This window comes from Leopardus geoffroyi, chromosome A3, assembly GCF_018350155.1.
Source record: "Leopardus geoffroyi isolate Oge1 chromosome A3, O.geoffroyi_Oge1_pat1.0, whole genome shotgun sequence".
NCBI classification, from domain to species: domain Eukaryota; kingdom Metazoa; phylum Chordata; class Mammalia; order Carnivora; family Felidae; genus Leopardus; species Leopardus geoffroyi.
In genome coordinates, this window is record NC_059336.1 from 88,420,091 (window position 1) to 88,440,866 (window position 20,776).

Consider the following 20,776-nt stretch of genomic DNA (forward strand, 5'->3'; position numbering starts at 1 on the left):
GACATCCTAAAACTTCACCAGGCAATATTTAAGCGTGGTTCCTCTCTCATAAATAGTGTTTGGTCATCCGTGGGACCTTCTACCTATAAGATTAAAGATAATGTTCATCTCTCACATTTTCCACCTGATGCGTCTTCTCCTCTTTCTCCTTCTGGAATAGCGATGGGGAAGTTGTTTTAAAATGTAGGCTTTGGGGGCACCTGGGCGGCGCAGTCGGTTAGGCGTCTGACTTCAGCCAGGTCACGATCTCGGGGTCCGTGAGTTCGAGCCCCGCATCAGGCTCTGGGCTGATGGCTCAGAGCCTGGAGCCTGTTTCCGATTCTGTGTCTCCCTCTCTCTCTGCCCCTCCCCCGTTCATGCTCTGTCTCTCTCTGTCCCAAAAATGAATAAACGTTGAAAAAAAAAATTAAAAAAATAAATAAATAAAATGTAGGCTTTGTTGTTTTTCTGGTATGGAGGGGCACAGATCAGGACATGACTAGCATTGAAAGGATAATTTGTGACTCACGTTCCCAAGAGGAAGGGGCATGCCACACCACACAGGGCCATGTGGGGAAGCACCAGGGTCAGTCAGGAGGCAGAGAGCGTGAGAGGAAAGCATGGGCAAGAAACTTCATTGTGGTTTCTATAAGAAGGAATGGGCAGAGTAAGCAGGCTTTGGAGTGGCTAGTTTGAATAGTTTCAGCAGAATCTGGGGCAAAAAGGCTGTGCCTAATTGTCTTGTGGTTGGCCCTGGGGTGGTTAAAGGACATGGTTGAGTATGGGCTCAGGATTGTTGGTTTGCTCCTGAAAGGTGCTTATAGGTGAGTCTTCCTATCTCTAGGAACTGGCTCCCCCTGGGAGGGGCAGTGTCTCTGGGACAGCAGAGCCTCAGCTATCAAAGTATCATGAAATATAAAAAATAGAAAGGCATGATTAACACAGAAGCAGCTACCAGAAGCCCCCCCCCCCAATAACACTACTATATCAATAGTTATGTTTGCTTGATTGTATTATAATAATATAATAATATTAGTATAACATATTATGTTTTTTCTCAGCCATATTAGAGGGTTTTCTTTCTCCCAAACAACCACTTTTTATTTCATTGTTCCTTTCTATTTTTGTTATTTATTTTTATTTTATTATTTTTGGCTTTCATCTTTATTATTCCTTTTTTCCTTCTCCTTCTCCCCCTCCCCCTCCTCCTTCTCCTCCTCCTCCTCCTCCTCCTTCTCCTCCTTCTCCTCCTCCCCCTCCTCCTCCTCCTCCTCCTCCTCCTCCTTCTTCTTCTTCTCCTTCTCCTTCTCCTTCTCCTTCTTCCTCTTCTTCGTTTGCTCCATTATTCTATTCTCAGCTTCTTGAGGTGAATCCTCAGTCTTATTTTCAGTCTTCCTTGGTTTTAGTTCTAACATGTTCAAAATTTGTTTTAATGATTTCATCTTTAACTTATACATTATTTGGCAGTGGGATTGTTTTGCTTTTTGTTTCCAAATATATGGGCTTTGGGGGTGTCCTCTTTTGATGATTTATTTGGGGTTTTTATTGTGTGGCAGAACATGTGGTCTGTTTCGTTTTGAGTGTTTGCGATTAGATGAGACCAGCTTTAACATGCAGTTCAGATCAAGTATTTCAAATGACCCGTGTATGCTTGAATGATATGTGTTTTCTACTTATTGGATGCAAAGTACTGTATGGCTCTATTACAGCAAATCTATAATTTTATTGTTCAAATACTTATATTCAAATATTTTATAATGGGAGCAATTTTTGACTGCATGATCTATTCATTTCTGAGAGTGGTGCATTCTGACTATGGATTTGTTACCTTCTCCTTTCAATACTGCCAATTACATGTTTTGAGTTTGTATTGTTAGTTGTATGGAAGGCATTATTATTACACCATTTTAATGGATACTTCTTTTTAAGACTAGGAAATGGTTGTCATTTCCATGCAAGGTTTTCTTCTACTAATTAATATTTCACCAGTCCCCTTTTGGTTAGCATTTGTGTGTGTGTATGTGTGTGTGTGCTGTTGCACATCTTTATTGCCAACTCTCTGTCTTAATTCTAGATATTTATCTCATAAGTAGCATATATATGAATTAAAGGGAAAAGCATTACAAAATTTTGTCTTTTAATATTTTTAAATGTTTTTTCATTTTTTGAGAGAGAGAGAGAGAGAGGAGGGAGGGGCAGAGAGGGAGACATAGAATCTGAAGCAGGTTCCAGGCTCCGAGCTGTCAGCACAGAGCCTGATGTGGGGCTCGAGCCCACAAACCACAAGATCATGACCTGAGCTGAAGTCTGATGCTCACCCAACTGAGCCACCCAGGTGCCCCAAAATTTTGTCTTTTAATAAAGGTTTCACCCATTCAAATTCATTTATCATGAGTATCAATATATTTGAAATTACTTCTGCAATATCATTTTTGTTCCTATTTACCATGCTTTACTTTGCTTCTTTACTTCCCCTCCATTCCTACTTTCTGTTGAATCAGTTTTTTTTTTTGTTCATTTTTTTCTGTCCATGCTTGTCAGTTACACATTCCACTTCTATCCTATTGATGGATAATCTTGTTGAACTCTCAGAGTTCATCTCTCACGGCGGTGTTCTGTCAAATGCCCTTCCCTACAGGGTGATTTTGTGGTTGCCTTAGCTCCAGCTCCATGGGGTTTGGAGTTGTGGACAAGGTATCATATGAACAACTTTGTCTACATGTTTTTCCATGTAGATGGAATAGTTCTGAACTTTATATCTACACAGGGACATGGGCTTAGTTTCTTTCTTGGACTGCATGTCTATTTCTGGCCTGAGATAAACTGCGTGTGTCCAGACGCCTGCCTGACGTGGGCAGAGTCAATCCAGACTTGCCTGGTGGGCCAGCTGTAAGCTCATGGCTCCCTGGCTTCACACAGGAACCTGTCCTGGCACAGTGTCCCTATCACCAGTGACTCATCTCTGTTCCAACTCTTGGCTGCCCTTCAGTTTCTGCTTATCACTTTGCTTTCCTTCTCCATTATATGCCTGTGAATATCTTCCTTTCTTTATTCTCTACAACATGGTTATATACATATATATTAAATTAACAAACATATCTGACATTTCTGTATGTTGAGATGGAGGTGGGAGGTTGGCCTCTTGACCTGAGAGTCCCATATTAATTATTTATACGCAAATTAGACTGCAGCTGAATGACTGATGTATGTTGGAACACTTTTGGGTAAAATTCCCCTCTAGGGAGATTGAGGAAGGAGGTGCCGTATCCTCTTCAAGCATCCCTAAAGCCACATCTTTTTGGTTTCTCCTGAGCCTTTTCAGTTCTCTCTGGGCTCTTGAATGGGACCTGGCCATCCTTACTGTCCCTGCTCCCAATCTCACTGGCCTGGATAGCAAGCCCAACATGGGCTTCTTCTGAAATACCCACAAGCAGTTTGAAGGTCAAAAAAGGCAACACAACAATGCAATAGCAGAAACAAAATCGCTGTGACACAGGTGGATAGGGGTAAGGCTAAGGAGGAACTTTTTCCCAGAGATGGTTTCTGAACTGTTCTGGACACTGAACAAATGGGTTCAGACATTTGCCTGAGGTAGTGCTGGGCTGGCTCTAGACCTGCTGGTTGGGGGAAATTCTGGGCTCTGGAGCCTCCTCTCTGTCTGTGGGCTCTGCATCAGGGTGCTGAGTATTTGGGTGTTCTGCTGATCATGCTTCTAGGGTATTGTTGCCTGGGCCCCTTGCACGGTTCCCCAGCCCTCTTCCTGCCATTTTGAGTCGGGCAAACTCACTGCTTTCTTGTTGCGACTTGTAAGTGCCTCTCTGCTTCTTGCCCACCCAGGAGAGCACACTAGTCCTAAATATCATTTATTAAGCACATATACGTGCTTCATGTCAGACAGACCCTGTGCTAAGGGCTGTGTCTTCTTTCAGCCTGTTGTACCCTTGTATGAGTGCTATCATAGTGTGGGACTAATGTTATCACCATTTCACAGATGAAGACACTGAGGCCGACAGAATTGAAGCCCTGGCTCGAGTTCACACATCTGGCACATGGCAGAGTTAGGAATGAAACCCAGATTCGTCTCATCTCAAAGGCTGGGCTGTTGACTGTGCACATTTCTGCTGAGGATACAATAAAAGGCAGTTGTATTATCAGTGTTTGCTTCCAAGGCAGTTTCCAGATTGCCAGTCGTGGCTGGGGGAGAGGGGCTCCACTATTCACCACCTCTCCAGAAAGCAGCAGAGCCCTTCCAAGGTCTTCTGGAAGGAACTCAGCACATTGCGAAAGAAGGCTGATGAGACCTTTCAGGCATATTTGGGAGGCGGGGAGGTAGTTTTGAGGAACTGGGAGGCAAGAGATGTCAGGTAAAGAGTGAGTAAAGGCTAGCCCTGACCACAGGGAGAGAGGGAAGTGGTGGAAAGGTATTTGGAGGTCACTTATGGCCTGAAGCACCCCTCTATCACACCAATCAGGCAGCTGCCACTTATGGGAAAGTCTACACCGTCCCCTCCCTCTTCTACAGGTATCCCCTGTAAGCATCAGCTTCCAGGGTCTCTCCCAATTCAAATGCAGCTTCAGAACCACCAGATCCAAAGGGGCTAATTTAGAGTCTACATGCTTCCCCTGTAGCTGTCTTTCAGAAATGGGAGATGGGCAAACTTATGCCAAAGGAGGGGAAGACAACCCAAGGGAAGGGTTAGTGCCCACACTCTCCACTGGGCTCAGACCCACTTCCAGGAGACTGCTTCCCCTGTGCTGCAGCCCGGTCCCTGCTGCAGCAGTCTGTGTTCCAGGGCTCATACCCACGAAGGACCCTGTCAACCGCCCACAAAGTTTGCCTGGAGAAGGGAGTCTGCACTCAGGTAACTGGGCACCAGTGCCCTGGACCTGTCTTCAAAGATGCCCAACTGAATCTGTTCCCATCCACTACTTTGAGAGGTCCTGGTGATGCTTGGTGCAGGGGCACCTCAGCTCCTTCTCTTGCATGAGGCCTAGACAGCTCCGGGCTCCAGCCATCTGGATCTGGGTTGTGTGAAATAGACTTCCCTGACCGTGCCGTCCTGACCTCAGAGAGGCCAGGTGACCCTGCAGTCTGAAAGCTCTCTGGCTCGGGGCTCTTGGAATCCTTGCTTCCCCCCAATGCTCATTTCTCTCTGTCCCATTTGGCCTCTCTGAAACAGGGTGGTGTGGGGCTGATGGAAATGGGTTTCCTGTCTTTCCTCTCTGCTGAACACGGCTGTGTACATCTACAAGAATTCATCTGCTCCCTTCTCCCAGACAGGGGAGACTATCAGTCCAGAGGGGATAAGTTTAATTGCAGTAACACACCTCAAATCCCAGTGGTTTGTAGCAGTAAAGACTAATTTCTCACTCATGTTCCATTGTCCACTGTGAGTTGGTTGGGGTCCTGTCTGTGATGTCCTTATGTGGGACCCAGGCTGATGGAGCAGCAATTCAGAATAGTGCCTGCTGCTGTGACAAAGGGAGAGCTCTGGAGGGCTTGACACTGACAGTGAAATGCTCCGGCCTGAAAGTCATGCACATCACATGGTCCACCATCCACAAGGGGACTGGGAAATGTGTTCAGCAGGCAGAAGGGTGGAAATATAAACCACAACATTTGCACTATGGTTAAGCAAGGATGCATTTCTGGAAGGGTGAGGAGCTGGGGTTTCAGATGGGTGGTCAGAAGTCACCAGGTACCTGGGGAGATCTATTCTCCCAATTGCTGCTTCATTCAACACTATTGACTTTGAAGCTAGACTGTCCTGGTTTAGGTTTGAAGGCTGCCATGAGCTACGTGTGGAACTTTGGGCAAATTGCTTAGCTACTGTAAGCCTCCATTTCCTCATCTGTAAAATGAGAACAATACCACCCAAGATGCCACAGACAGTAGGTGCTAGGGCCAAGATTCCCCAAACCCTAAATCTTCACTGGTCAAAAAGTAAACAAATAAAAATAACCGTTCCCCATCTCTGGCTGTTTAGGAATACCCACGTGGCACAAGATGGCATTGGACCTCTCCCTTGTCCTACTTGGCCATTCTTCTCTGTCTCTATCCCAGGACCCAAATTTCTCCCCTGTAGTCCTGGGTGCTCTGGATCCTCCCTCCAACCTGAGCTGCACACTGACCTGAATGTAGAGCTTGTTCTCAGCTCTTCCCCAGTCATTTGCTGAGGACTGATGGCCAGTCCGCTCCAGACTTGTTCAGCCCAGGTTCTCACCTGCTCCTGCCTCTCACTGCACATGGAATGACCCCAGCACAGCTGGTGGCCCTGATGCCCAGGCTTCCTCAGCCCTGGAGTGCACTTGGGAAGGATCTGGGGAGTCCCCTCAGCAGAAAGGAGGGAAAGATTACAGAATCACTCTAAACAAGGCAAAGCAAAGCCATTTATCTTGGGACATTAGTCACTGAGCTGCTGACACAGGAAAACATGCTGTACTCTTGGCAATTGCCATTTGCATTAAAACAGGATGATTTGTGGAACTGAAGGCTTGAGACCCTTGCAGACTATCCCACCCACCTCGGGCTGTCCCAGGAAATGCCAGAGGCTGGGGCTGTAGCTTCCTTGGGGGAGAAGGGCTGGCCTTGCCCCGGGCAAAACAGGTGCCCAAAGTCACAGCCCCATTCCTTTCCAGGTGCACATTGGCCATGGAACCACAGAAGGTGCCTCAGCCTCCCAGAGAGAGCCTCATTCATTGGGTTCAAGGTCAGCGTCACATTTTCTGTGTACTTTTTTTCTTGGCTATGACTGTTTTGTATTTGGAAGTAAGGGTTTTCAATCCCCACACTTCCCTGTATTCCAAAGAAAGATGACACCAGCAATGAAGATTTGGAGACTATATACCTACAGTCCTCTCTCCCTTTAGCTCTGCTTCCCTCTCCTCTCTTTCTCCCCCTCTCCCACTTTCCCTCTCTCCTCCACCCACCCCCACACACATGATTGTTCCATATAGGGATGATATAGGGATGAAAATTGCACTGCTGAGAGCTAATGCTCTCTTTCCAGCTTAACTAATATGGAATAGATAAATCAGGAGAAAGGAAAGTAGGGAGAAGTTGGGGGCCCACCATTTTCTCCCAGTCTCCCTTTTCAAGACTTGTTACTTGGTTTGAAGCAAACCCCAGATGACCCTCTCAGCCTACAGTCATGCATAGGACAGGTGCCTTCTCCAGCCCTGTGTCCATCTTGGTACTCCTGGCTACCAGGTTCTTTGTGCCCACGCTTCACCTGTACAGTAAAGGGTGGGTGGAGTGATGACTTGGCCTGAGCCGATGAGAGAATCATATTCTCTGGATCTCACTGATTGGTTCAGAGTTGGAGATTTGACCAAGTCCTAGCCAATGAGCTTCAAGGAAAGATTTGTAATTCTGAGTGAGTAAAGCCCCAGCAACAAAGGGAAGGGAAGAAAAGGGAAGAAAAGGGAAAGGAAGGGAAGGTGTGTATGTTTTTGGCATAGAGAAGGGTGGCATCGGGAGGCCTGTCACTGTTACATAGAAAGGGAGATTTGGAAGGTGCTGGAGGGTCATCTTGCGAAGGTAATATTAGAAGAAAGACACAGAGAGAAACCAAAACTCTGGTGATGTCCGTTAAGCTGCTGGGTCGAGCTTCTCTGGCTCAATCTGTTGAGTTTGGGTTAAAAGTCAACACATTCCTTTTGTTGTCTAAGTCAGTCTGAGGTGGTCTTTTTGTCACATACAGACATAAGAGCTTGACCAGCACAATAAGTAAGTGTGATCAGGGCACAGAAGACCTTGATAACCAGCCTCTGAGCCTTTGCACAGGCTGTTTACTACTGAGAACACCACTGTTTTCTAGCAGAGCTCTAGTCCTCTTCCAGTACTCCATAAATGCAGTCTCCCAGATGTGCTCCATGACTCTGGGACCCAGACTGCCCCTGGGGCATGCCCTGCACTGCAGGATAACTCTGCTGCACTAGTTGGTTCACATCCATCTTCTGCACTGGAAAACAGACCTGTCCTTGCCTCCGGTTCCTGTGGTCCCAGACACATAGTAGGTGGATGGTTCTCCTGAGCAGCTGTACTGGTGGGAGGGAGGAGTTGGGGGGTGGGGAAAAGCAGGCCGACCTCAGCCGGGCGGAGGAGTGGGGGGACTGTGAGAGCTCTGATCAGAAGTTGTGCAGGCCTGAACTGGGCAGTGGAAGTGACATTTGGGACAAAGAGAGAAATTGCTTTTGAAAACAAGGGGCAAAACCCCGTAAACTGGACCTGAGAACTGTGTACTTTCACATGGGAAGTGTGGTGAGTGGGATGGGAGTCCTAGCGCAGAATGAGAGAGATTAGCTTCAAGTTGGGGTGGGCAGGGGTGGGGTCAGGGCAGTGTCCCGGCCACAGCAAGGAGTCCTGCTCCTCTGTGCTCCCCTGGCAGGACAGCCAAGCCAGCAGATACTGGACTCCCTTTGCTGACTTAAGTTGTCCAAAATGGTAGGTGGGAAAGGTAAGTGATCCTGATTGACTTTGGAAGGCACTTTAATTCTTCAAGTGACAGATGTAACTCCAAACTGATCGTGAACATCAGCCTCAGGGAAGGGAATCAGTGTGCCCTCCCTGCTTCCAATCTCCCCCAGTTGAGCTAATGCCATTTTGAGGATGCGTGGAACTAGCCCGTGGCACTGTCTTTTCTCTTGGGGCTATGGACGGCCTGGTCTTCCACCCTGGCTGCTGCCAAGGGCAACCAGGGCAGAGTGCTGGGGGGCAGAAGACGTGAGGCTTCCATCCCAGCAGAGAGCAGACATAGAAGTAGGGAACCAGGGGCATGGGCAGAAGGAGGAGGGGTGAGGAGGGGGCCACCTCCAGGGGCTCCTGAGGGTACTTCAGCTCTGCCCACTCCCAGCTACCAGAGCGGGACCTACAGACTTTTCGTTGCCAGCAGGGGAAGGGGCTTCCTGTGTTCTCCAGTCTTCGGGCTCAGAGCCAGCATGGGGTAGAAGTTGGGGTGGTGGGGCGTAGCCTAGCTGGGAAGGGAGTCAGACTCTTGCCTGCCCACCCAGCATCAGTTCCCTATAACTTTCAGCCTAGAAGTTGAGGCTACCCATCCAAGGGGCAAATCCAGCCAGCCTGGGTTTCTTACCCAGCTGGAGCCCTTAATAAGCATCTCATCTCAGTGGCACAGGTGAATTTTGGGCTCCCACAGAGCTGCCATACTGCAGCCCTTCGGCTAATAGGCACTTTGTGAGCTTTTAAGCCCGGTTGGCCTTAATTCCTCTGTCTGCCTCATTCTTGGTTTTGCTACTCTCCACTTAGGCCTGCGCCACTCCACCCTCTCTCCCATCCTTACCCCTCATGCCAGCCCAGCCCTTACCACTGGCAGGGACCCTGCTCCACTCCCAACAGAAAGCCCAGAGCTGGGGCACAGTCACCAGCAGGCCCTCTGAGCACTTCCCAGACCTCAGGTGGCTTCCCCCTTCACTCACATTGGCCCCGACCATGTTGGCTTAGGACCCCAAGAGCTTTTGACTTGGATTGAGGAGGAATGGAGTGAAGTAAGGCAGCCCAGGAGTGGGCCTATCTCTCCAGCCCCCTCCTGCCCCTGTATGCCCCTCCCTTCCTTTCTGCCCAGCCACATTCACGCACACGTCTTTATATAGACATATTATTTCATTTCTCTTGGGTATATGTCTTGGAGTGGAATGGCTGAATCATATAGTCGGTGTATGTTTAATTTGGGAACAGACTCGCAAATAGTTTTCCAAAGTACTTGTCCCATTTTACGTTCCCTCCAACCGCCCATTTGCCAACACTTGGTATTGTTAATCTTCTTCGATTAAGGCTGAGGTCTGGTGGGTTGCAGCAGCCAGAGTAAAGGGACAGAGCTGGAGCTGAGGGTGCAGGCAGGGAGTGAACCAAGAAGGAAGAAGTTGGGTTTGGGAATGCACCATGCTGTTTCAATCTCACTGCCGTTGCTTATCAGCCCTGTGAGTTTGGCAAAGTACTTGACCCTTGCCACCTTCCAGTTCTTCGCCTGTAAAACAGGGATATCACATCTACCTTTGTTGAGATTAAATGAAGTAAACATACTTTCACAGTGCCTGGCACCACGGATGCTGTTTGTCTATACGGTGTCTTCGCACGAATTAAGGTCAAAGTGCCCCTTTTTCTGGGGTGATTCAGGCCTGGGCCAGGGTGCTGGGAACTGCATTTTGATGTTGTTCCCTAGACAGGGAGGTTTTGGCAGCACACAAATTGCACAGTTATTCTCATTTGTCCCACAAATTCTCACAAAAGGACCCTGAAGGTGAGAGTAAGAGTGAATGTATTTGTCAGTGGGACCTTGTGTGTGTTCACCTCCTCCCTGCAGCCCTCTCACTCATTCTGGTGACTTCCCTACCCACCACCACCAGCACCTCGAGTCTCTGAGACCTTAAGCACAAATCTCCAGGTCAAATCCCACTGGAAGAAATGTCTTTGGAGTTTGGCATCTGTATGGACTCAGAGAACCCTGCTTGCATTCATACTCTTGTTCTTGGGAATAATTCAGTATCACAAAGACGTGCTTGAGACAACAGCATTTACGATAACTGGGTCTGGTCTTTGGGGAGAGATAAGAGAGGCACAAAATATTCGGGCGCCTCAGGAAATATGGCCAGAGCAGAGAAGTCCTGAGGAGCTAAAGACAAAATTGTAAGACTCGAGCATGGTCTGAAACTTTGCTGGGTTTCTGAGGTGAAGCCTTTGGTCAGGGAAGCATCTCTGCTTGGTCGGCCCAAACGGACGGTAGGCCGGGACACATTTACCTAAAATGAACTTGAGGGAGACGGCCCCAGCTCAAAACAGTCAGCCCAGTAGATGAACAACGCAATGGAACCAGGCCTTTTGATTTATGTGTTTACATCCTCAAAAGGAGCCTTTCTTTACCTGAGGACTTTTGGCCTGGTTCCTTTAATTATGAGAACAGGACACATAAAGTTTGTTTATGGGGAAGCTGGGGTGGGCCAGGAGGCAGAGGCCCTCAGAGCTAGGGGCTGGGCAGCCCTGACAACGAGAGAATTTTGCTTCTGAGGCTTCTGTCTCTCATGCCTTAGCACCTGCACACAGTAGGGCTCCCTGGTTGAGTGACACATCGGTCATTTCTGAGAGATTCTGGTGAGTCACTGGAGAAACACTGTTACCTTTTCAAAATTCAGCTTACCAGCGACCTCAGGAGTTGGATTCTGTGTGTAGGGGAGCCTGCAGCCCCAAGTGCCCCACCCCAGGGCATTTACGTGCTGGAGACAAGGGGCGATCAGAAGGGAGAGAACACGCAAGCACCTTTCAGGAAGGTGAAGTTGAGGGAGATCAACTTCCTTTTTTTTGTGGCTACCTAAAATAGATCAGAGTGGACTGTCATTTCTCTTCCCAGCATAAGAGAGTGAGTGAGGTTAGGCTTAAGGAGAGCTGTGTTCAGCCAAGGAAACTCGCTAGACCCCACTTGCCTCCAGTCTTTCAGGCTGAACCTTGCCATGCCCTGGAAAGTTGGGCCCCAGGGGGAAGTGGCAGTTGGGGGCAGTGGGTTGGGGTGAGGGGGCAGCGTTAGTGCAGGAAGGCCGCCTGGAGGAGACCACTGTGGCTAGGGGCCGGGCAGGGGTCAGGCTGTAAACGCCCCTCCACGCTCTCCTCTCCTGCCCCCTTCGGCCATCCCTTCTCTGCCAGCCAAGTGCCGCCTCTGAAGGTGAAAGTCACCTTCCTGGGCGCTCCGCTCTCCCGCTCTCCAGACTGCCTGCCGCTGCCTCCGGGGTGGGGAAGTGAACAACATAAATCCTGCCCCGTCCCTGTCCCTCGGCGCTTGCCTGCCTGGCCGTGGGAGGAGGCTCCAGCGGCTGTAAATCACCGTAGCCTCCGCGGGCCGCCTGCCCTTCATCACAGTGCTTTACGGCGCTGACACCGGCCAGGATTTAGTGGGCCCAGCCAGACTGAGGCCGCCTCATTGAAATGCCCCCCCACCTGTCCAACATCCTCCCCTTGGAATTAAGGCCACCCATAAATCCTGGAGATGCCCATTTGCATATTCATCTGCATACATTTGCCCCTCAAATTGCCTGCAATGGAACTCACAGAATCATGGAGCCTGCTAGGACTGGGAGTTTCTGCTGTCCCAACTCTTGTTGGAGAAGGGGAAACTGAGGCAACGGAGGGACAGGGACCTGTCTGTGGCACAGTAGAAGGCAGTGGCACAGTGGGGGTTTGGCCCAGGAGGGATTTAGCTAGAAGTAGGCCAAGGAGTCAGATGTTGAGTGAGGGACAGTGAGCAGATTCGAGGCTGAGGGGCCAGGAGCTGCAGGGGTGAGGACAGCAGGAGAGCACTGGAAAAGGGCCAGCACTAGGAGGCCAGAGAACACCTCTCAGGAAGGTTCCACAGTGGTGGGAGCAGCAGAGGGAGCAAAGGCCTGCCCTTGAGGGAAGGACCATCTGGTGGGGGCTCACCAGGAGGCTCCTCTACAGAATAGGGAGAGGTTGGGGGAGTAGGTGCTACCTGTGGAATGGCCCAGGCAGGCCTTGCAAGACAGATTGGGGGTAGAGGCTAGGAGCATACACACCAGGGCCCCCTCTAGTTCCTTCTGCCTCAAGGTGGTGCCAGCCATGACCAGCCCCTATCTGAACATGAATCATCTGTTGGGAAGGGCCAAGGCCTGGAGGAGGCCTATGGAGCAGCCAGGTTCTTCTACTCCTTATGAGCTCCCCTGCCCCACACCCCCAACATCAGTCCATCCTCTACTGTGCCTGAGAGCATCACTCGTTCATTCAGGGATGGCTTCTCTGGACAACTTTTGACAGGCCCTGTCCAATGGTGGGTGCCTACTGAGCCCATCCCTCATGTTCCTTTTCATTCAAAGTAGGACCCTAGAGCTAAGACTCAGATCTCTGTAGGCTCTCAGGGCAAGGTAGGGTCATGGCAGGGCCAGCAAGCCTTGCCCTCCTTGACCTTAGACTCTATTCAGTCTTCTAAGGAAAGGCCCATGGTTGGGACCCAGTGGCCCCAGCTGGGTCTAGGGCTAGCTGAAGACCGAGTCAGGGAGCTGCTCTGCCCTGATAGGATACCTCTGGCTCTGCATGTCTACCCTCTTCCCTGTCCCTGCTCTTCTGTCCCTTATTCTTATGTTGTGTACTTCATATGTTTCTGATTGATTCATAAAAATGCCTTCTCATCACAGGCTTGTGTCGCAACAGTGTGGGGAGCAGTAAGCTTTGGGGGAAACCTGCTGCTCCTTCTGAAATCCAGAGTCCCGACGGGATTGGGATGCATATTTCCAGCCCATTGCCATAGCCAGGCCTGGGGGCTCCCTTCTTCCCTCTCCCGGGGTAGGACCTGGAGGCCCAGGTGTGGAGTCTCAAAGTCTCCTTTTACTGCTTAGCCCCCCTCTCCACCCTGTGCCACCCCACCCCATCCCACTACCAGAAGGCCAGTGAACAAATCCCAAACAGGTACAGAGGGGGTTAGGGACTCTGTGGGACTGAGCCCTGACACCAATGTCTATGCCCCAAGCCTTCTGTGATCCCTCCAAGGCTCCGTCCTGAGCAGCCCAGATGAGGCCAGCTGCTCCAAGATGGGGCTGCATGTCCCTAAGACCCCACCTCAGGGAGTAATTGATGGTGGGGATTGGCCAGGAGTCAGAATCAAGGCCAAGATGGTCAGAGGGGAAGAGAGAGGAAAGAGGGAGGTCTCTGAGCACAAGAATAACCCCAGGGAACCACAGGAGAAGAGTGGGAGCCCACCGCACAGCAAGTCCTGGCTGCACACACAAGAGAGACTGCCGGGGGAGTGGCGGGTGGGCACTACTCTCAGCGACCCTAATCCCTGCGCCTTTCTGCTCCCCCTCACCCCAGCCCCTGCCCCTCCTCTCCACAACCATCCTGGGGCTGTTCTGTTCTGTCTTCTCTCTCTAACTTCCAGTGGCCTGCCCACACTTGGGGAGATGCCTCTTTTCTCCGGCCCCCTGCTTTCAGGGCAAACGGACCCCACAAAGTGGGTAGAGGGGTTGCCAGGATTCCAAGACACTGAAAGACCATCTTGGGGTGGGGGTGGAAGAGAGCAACAGAGATGAGACCCAACTCTGTCTCTGCAGCCTTTTAGCAAGAGAGAGTAATGGTAAGGGATAGGATATGGCCCCCATTAGCTCTGGGATGGTGGGAATCACAGAGGCAGGGGAATAGCTTAGAAGGCGGTCCCAGAACCACCCCGCTCACATTTGCTGAGATTCTTAGAAAGCGCTGTACAGACTTTGTGGCGGCACAGCAGCAGGCCTGGACAGAAGGGCCCCCCATCTGGAAGCCTTTAAGGTCTCCCTCCCCCTCTTCTCCAAATAGCTTGTTCCCAGAAAACAGGAGGAGAAGTTACCCAACAACAAGCTGGGGCTTCCTGTGGGGCTGGTGGCCCCCTCCCCTGCCTCTCTCGGTGCACCAGGCCCTCACCTGCTCCCCAGGCTCTGCTCAGCCAGGCTAGTTACATATTGCGGAGCTGGTTTCTGTCCCCTCATACAAGATATGGGTGCACAGCTTGCTTCCCCCAGGAAGCCCTCCAGAGCCACCTCTCCTCACTCCAGGAACTCCTGCACCCCCTTTGTGAACACACACATGTGGCCTTTGTGTGTTCTCTCACTTCCATTCCAGGTGGGTTGGTCTGTTTGCAGTTGTTCTCTTTTTTTCATCCAGTATGGGTTGGAAGAGTATTTTAGGGGTTGATGAGCCCTCCTTTTTTCTTTTACATAATGGAAAACTGAGGCCCAGAAGGTGAAATGACTTGCTCCAATACAGAGATGAAAGTAGACTCCGGGTTCCCTCCACTCCAGTCCGGGGTCTGTTGTCCTCCCCCCACGCCCATGTGGCTGTGCCTGTCTCCCCCATCTGATAGCACAGGCCCAGAGAGAGCCCTCAAGTTCTGGTTTGCTGGCTTGATGTGGGCTCTGGCATGGCCAACGTGCTGCCTGGGGGCAGAAGCTGGCAGAAGCCAAAAGTAGAAACCTTGGGGGGATGGGTAGGACTGACCGCTGGCTGGGGGAGGGGGGTGTAGTCTTCAGAGGAAGGAATTGGGGCCCACCAGTGCTGACCCCTCCTCTGAGGGCCCTGGCTGCCTACCCTGCACACTGACTGGTTAATCCAGTTCCTGACCTGCTCACTTGGCCTCTGAGGGCTTCTGATTTGGGGCAACTGGGAATGAAAAATCTCTCAACAAAAAGGTTTTCTCACTTTTGGATAACCGGAGTTCAGTTTTAGAAGGCATCCCAGTCCCTGTAAGATCTCAACGTAAAGTCTGTGACTGCTGGGTCTCAGTTTCTTCATCTTCAAAATGGACACAAGAGCACGTAGGCTTCCTGAGGAAGTTGGAAATGGTCTTTGAAGGATAGGAAGGAAGAGCAAAAAGAACCTTCTAGAGCAAAGCATGGGCAGAGATTCAGAGGGTTGATTGGGCACTGACTGTTTTTTGAATATGGAGGAGGGCAGGCTCTGTCACTCTTACCAGCTGTGTGAGCCACGACAAGTTCCTTAACTTGTCTGTACCTCAGTTCCCCACTTGTATAGAGAGGATTATATCTCTATATAATAGCATCTATCTAAGATAGGTGAGGCCATATTTGTAAAAATGGGGTAATATTTGTAAAATTCTTACATTACTGCCTGGCATGTAATAAGTACCCTGTGAGAGGCTTATCTATTTTTATTCATATATTTAACAATATGGTTTTCTTTGTACTGTCCATTTTAATTCCTATAAGCAACACAAGATGGCGTTTAGTCAAGCTTGTGACTCCTGGATGCTGGGCCTGAGGGCCAAGGCCTTTCAAGGAGAGAGATCCTGGGATGTATATACCCAGCCTCCTCACTCAAGAAGCTGCTGATGTCTGGAAGGCCCTCCTGGACTCCCTGAATTCTTCCCAGGGTTGTTGGGGAGATTCCTCTGGGACTGAAAGAGGCATGGGGTGGGTGGGGGTGGGGGCTTGTCCAGGAGGGAAGTCTAGTCTTAAGGCTCCAGAGCTTTCCAGTTCCACTGTGTCTGTGACCTCCAGAAGGTGAGTGGGAGCCCGGATAGGAGGCCACTGTCTCAGCCCTCACTAGCCTGCCTGAGGGACCAGAAATCCCACAGTCCCTGACACTGGGGGTAGGCTGTGTAGAAGAGGGTGAGTGTGTGGGGAGGGGGCATGTGTGACCAAGGATTGCAGCTCCAAGTGAGAAATAAGCAGGAGCAGATGGAGCCCAGAGCACAAAGTTCCTGTTTTCATGCAAATGTCTGGGGCAATCAAAGTCAGGGGGGCAGCCGGGGTGGGGGGTGGGGTTGGGGTTGGAGGGGAACTAGACACAAACAGGGTGGGGGATATAAAAGGAAGATGCCACATCAACAGAATTAGCTCTTATTCAAAGAGTTGCCATTGAATTGGTTGGGGACTGGTGGTAGGGGTGGGGGGGTGGGGTGGGGGGTGGCCTTTCCACCCCCTGCCTGGGGCCCTTGGCCAGTCAGCTAGGACCCAGGCTAGCCAGAGGAGAGCAGGAGTGGTTTGGGCCTGTGCTTGCTAGGGACACCAGGCAGCAAGTACTCCTCCTTGCATTTCCTGGCCTTTGACACCCGAGATCAAAGCAGGGCCGGCCCTCCTGGCCTTCTGGTCTCCTGGCAGCTCCTCCCTGCCCTCAGGGTCCAGGCTGTGTTGTCCTGCTTGTGGGGCATCCATGATAGGCCCCAAGTGAGCTAGAACGGCAGAGATGTGGGCCTTTTCCCACTGTGGGGCTGCCAAGAGCTGCAACTGTGGGTATGGCTCATATCCGCTGTTTTTGCATGCCTATGCTTGTCATGCTGGCTTCCAGAGGTCACTAACACCCAGCCGTGGGGGGCCAGGGCCCATGTGACCCAGATCAATGGCAAGAGCCGAGACTCAGAGCCTGCAGCCTATAGTGAAGGCAGAAGATCTATCTTGCTGGAGCAAGAAAGCTGCAACATTGGCCATGCAAACTGGTCTTTCACTGGCTCCCAGCTGGGAAGGATTCAGAGTTGGCTTAGAGGAGAGTCTTCCTACACAGACCTTCCTTAGAGGGACCCCCTAACTCCCCTACTGACCTTCAGGGCTCCATTCTGAGAGGTCTTCCATTCTTCTGCTCTTGTTTCCACCAGACCTGAGCCCCCTCAGGGAAGGAGCTCCAGGGGTCATCCACCACTGAGAGGAGGGCCACCTGGAGTTCTGCTCTGAGTGTCCAGGGGTGCAAGTGAGCGAGTGAGCCCCTCTTGATGCACTACATAGATTTGTAAGGGTTCCATAGTCACCAGGGAAGCTTTCCTGGGCGCCTTCGCCTGTGATGCTCTTGGGAGGGCTTCAGGTTCAGGGGGCTGCCTCAGCTTAGGGCAAACCACTTCTTGCCTGGCTTCTTCCACGCAGGCGTCTGTCAGCTGGTGCTGCCTCAGTTTCCCTTTGGCAGAAGTATGCAAGGGGATGCCAGGCGCAGGCCAGGCCGAGGGTAGGAGGTGGGCAGTGTGGGGACTCTGGAAGGAAGGCAGGGCGGGCAGAAGCTTCTGCAGTCACAGAGCTGCAGGTCAGGGGGAGGGGTCCTTGGGTAGAGTGACAATTGCCCCTGCCAGCCTGCGTGCCTGCAGCAGGGCCCTGGCTCTTCATGGTGCCCGCCCATGTGGAGAGGATTAGGGCCCGGAAAGACATGTTTTTCCCCCTTCTTTCTTGGAAGGAGGATCAAGGGGACCTGGTGACAGCCCAGAGATTCTGAGTGTGTGGACAGCCCCGCTTCCCTTCCCGTCCATCTCCCAGGCAGCCTGGAAGATGCACACCATCTGCTGGCAGCCCCAGACCTCAAGTTCCCAGCCATCCCAGAAAGGGAAACACTGGCAGAACCTGCCTTTCCATTCCTGGAGCCCCCAAAAAGGGGAGCAGGGGGAGCACTGGGCTGGGGGCTTTATAGAAATAAGGCAAGTGGGTATTATGCAAAATGGTTATAGGGCTTAACGGACCTAAGAATAGTCTGTCGAGGCTGCAAAGGTGTAGGGACTCCTATGACTTTCCTGTGAAGTCAGGGGCCAATGCTGGTTCAGGGGAAGTAGTTACAAACCCTGCTGGTCCTGGAAGGTGGGATTGGGATTGGGGCTGAGACTGAGGGTGGCTCTGGGATCTTGCTCTAGTCTGTGTTTATTTGTGGTGGGTGGGTGTGTGGCGTAAGGCGGGGGGGGGGGGGAGTCATTCCTAAATCCAGATCCATGCACACACACATGCACACACACACGTAATTCCACAAACACAGAGTCTAGCACAGTGCTCGCGTGTAGTAGGTACTCAATGAGTATTCGATGACTGGATGGATGAATTTGTGAATGAACATTCCTGATAGTTCTATCCCAGGGGGCTTTTCTTCCTCTGTACTCAAGAGCCTTATTTTTTGAGGTTCTTCTATTCTTTATTCCTTCCTGTTGATATATTCTGGGTTATCTGGGGTGGTTTTTCCACTCTCTGATTCTCAGCATGGGATTAAATTGTGGTTCCTGGGGTAGGAGCCCTGATCTCACCCCCACAAAGTTCCTATATCCTGGTCTTGGGCTTCAGCCAGTCCCTGACACTGGTTTCTTAGGACATGTGGCCTTGCAGAATCTGGGGTTGGACACAGAATGGCAGTTACTGTTCCAGTCTGAGCTGCACCCCTGTGGGCAGTCAGGTGGGTGGGGAGCATGCTTTAGTTGTGGCTAAGATAAATCTGGGGCTTGGGGAGCAGGCAGAATTAGGACTAGGACAGGGATTACCAACCTGAAAATAAGCGTGAGGCCAGGCACCCCCTCCACCTCCCCATATCCCCTACAACCCTGTTCTTCCCTGCTCCATGTGATATGTGTACAAGTGTGCTCAGGAGCACCTTTGAGAATGAAATCTAAAGTATTTAAGTCTGGTCTGCACAGGGATGGAGAAGTCAGAATGGACCCCAGGCAGAAGCAGCTGCAAGTTAGTCCCATGGTACCCTGTTGCGTCTCTCCTTCCCTGCCTTCCCCTGCCCTAACTGCACCCCCCTCCCTTTCTCCCTCTTCCTTCTTCTTTCTCTTGGGTACTGCAGAATGAGTGGTACCAGTTGCTCTCCTACTGACATGCCTATCACTAAGGGGTTAGAAACTTCCGTGCTGGCCCAGGTTTTGACCTTGAAAGATGTCTGTGTCTCCCCCACCTCCTCTGAGGTCTTAGCATAGGTGGACATAGCAGGACTGGACATGTGTGGGCACAGGGGATGGAGTCCTTAGTCACTGGCTAGCAGTGGGGTCTGGAGGACTCTGAACGTGGTGCTCATGCTTGGTTTTCAACAGGAACCTTCCTTGGAGGTGACTCAGTATGATCAAAGCTACTCTGCCACATACCCAACTGGATTCCCAAGGGCCCCTATTCTGAGCCATGTGCCCTAGGGTTGCTGAGCAGCAGAATGGTCAGGGAAATGACTGGACCTGACCCATGACAGAACCTGGTGCCTCTGGCTGAACCTCACTGTGTGTATCTGGGTGTGCACACGTGCTCATATTTTCCCATGTGGACTAGAGTCTGCCTGAGTGGGCAGGCGTATGCGTATGTGTGTACGTATACTCATGAGTGAGCATGGGGGTAATGTGCTGCGTGTGTACATGTGCACGTGTACATGTATGTGTGTGTCTGTGTGGGGATTACGTGCCTGTGTGTGCACGCTCACAAACAGAAGGCTTGGCCGGGAAACCCAAATCTCCCCCTCCCAGGCCTCAACCCCTGTTCCCTGGGGCCCTGATGGAGGAGAACAGAGAGTCCCCAAACCCTGCGATCTGGGGCGGTGACTTCTGTTGGATTCCCTCCCCACCCCCTTTCTTTCTTGACACAAATAGCCTGTGGAACAAAGGGAGCTGGGGATTTGGATTATTTATACAGTCAACATTAAGCAACTTGTGGTCTATTTAAATTCTTCTTTATTAGGCCGGGAAATTCCATGGCAAATAGTCAGGCAGTAAGGAAACCTCCAACACGGCAGCTCCCAGCTCCAGCCACTGCTGTTGGGTTCCTCCTATCCTCTCCTACTCCCACACCTCTGACCCCTGCTTCTTCCATTCAGCTTCCAGAGGCCATGCCCAACCCCCCTTCCTCACAGTATGGCCTCTGGATCCCCCTTCTTTCCTCCCATCCCTGCTTCCATTTCTCAAACCTCCACCAAAGACCCCTGCCTCACTCCTCCCATGCTTTCTTTAACTTGTGAGGGGAAGCTGGACACCAAGTCTGACACTTCAGAGTCAATTCTGTAGGCACAGCGTGGGTTGACAGGGGAGGGGGGTAGGGCTTGTGAAAAGGTTGGGGAGGGGCAGGTTGCTGCCGGCCTGCTGCCTTCATCAGGGTGTTCAGGAGGCTCAGAGGACTTCTGCCTCCTCAGGATGCCTCTTGAAAAGGTTTGAGTAGTGAAAGAAAGGGTCCTACCCACAGGAGGAGCTGCCAGCAAATGCAAGCTAGTGACAGCCTGAGAAAAGTTGAAGGGCCTGAGGCTCATCCTGAGGATAGGGGGACTCTGCTGTCACCTGGGCAACCCCCCCAGGGGCTCCATTACCCAGGGCTGCAGCAGAAGATTTGTCTGGGCTGGAGTGGGGGAGGTGTGAGGTGTGAGGTCTGCAGGACCTGGTTTCTTCTCCCCCGCAGAAGGCTCTCCATCTTCCCAGGGATGGCCAGCCATCTCTGTAGCCCTGGGGGCTCACCTAGAGCCCATTATAGCTGAGGGTAGAGGAAAGCTTGGGGAAGGGGTAGAGGGGGGATGAGATCCAGTAGAGCACCCTGGAGGGGTGGGTTCTGGAGGATCCCAGTGGGCAGCCCCTGTATCCTATTCATGGGCAGTGCC

The 20,776-nt window shown here is 51.3% G+C and overlaps 1 long non-coding RNA gene across 1 annotated transcript in view; it reads left to right on the forward strand.

Moving 5' to 3' along the window:
- The window catches only part of LOC123580947, a 168,481-nt gene that overhangs the window by 47,103 nt on the left and 100,602 nt on the right, over window positions 1-20,776 (forward strand). Inside the window, exon 2 of the long non-coding RNA XR_006703544.1 lies at window positions 6,619-6,689. This is a non-coding gene — a long non-coding RNA (uncharacterized LOC123580947). The remainder of the gene's footprint in view (window positions 1-6,618; window positions 6,690-20,776) is intronic.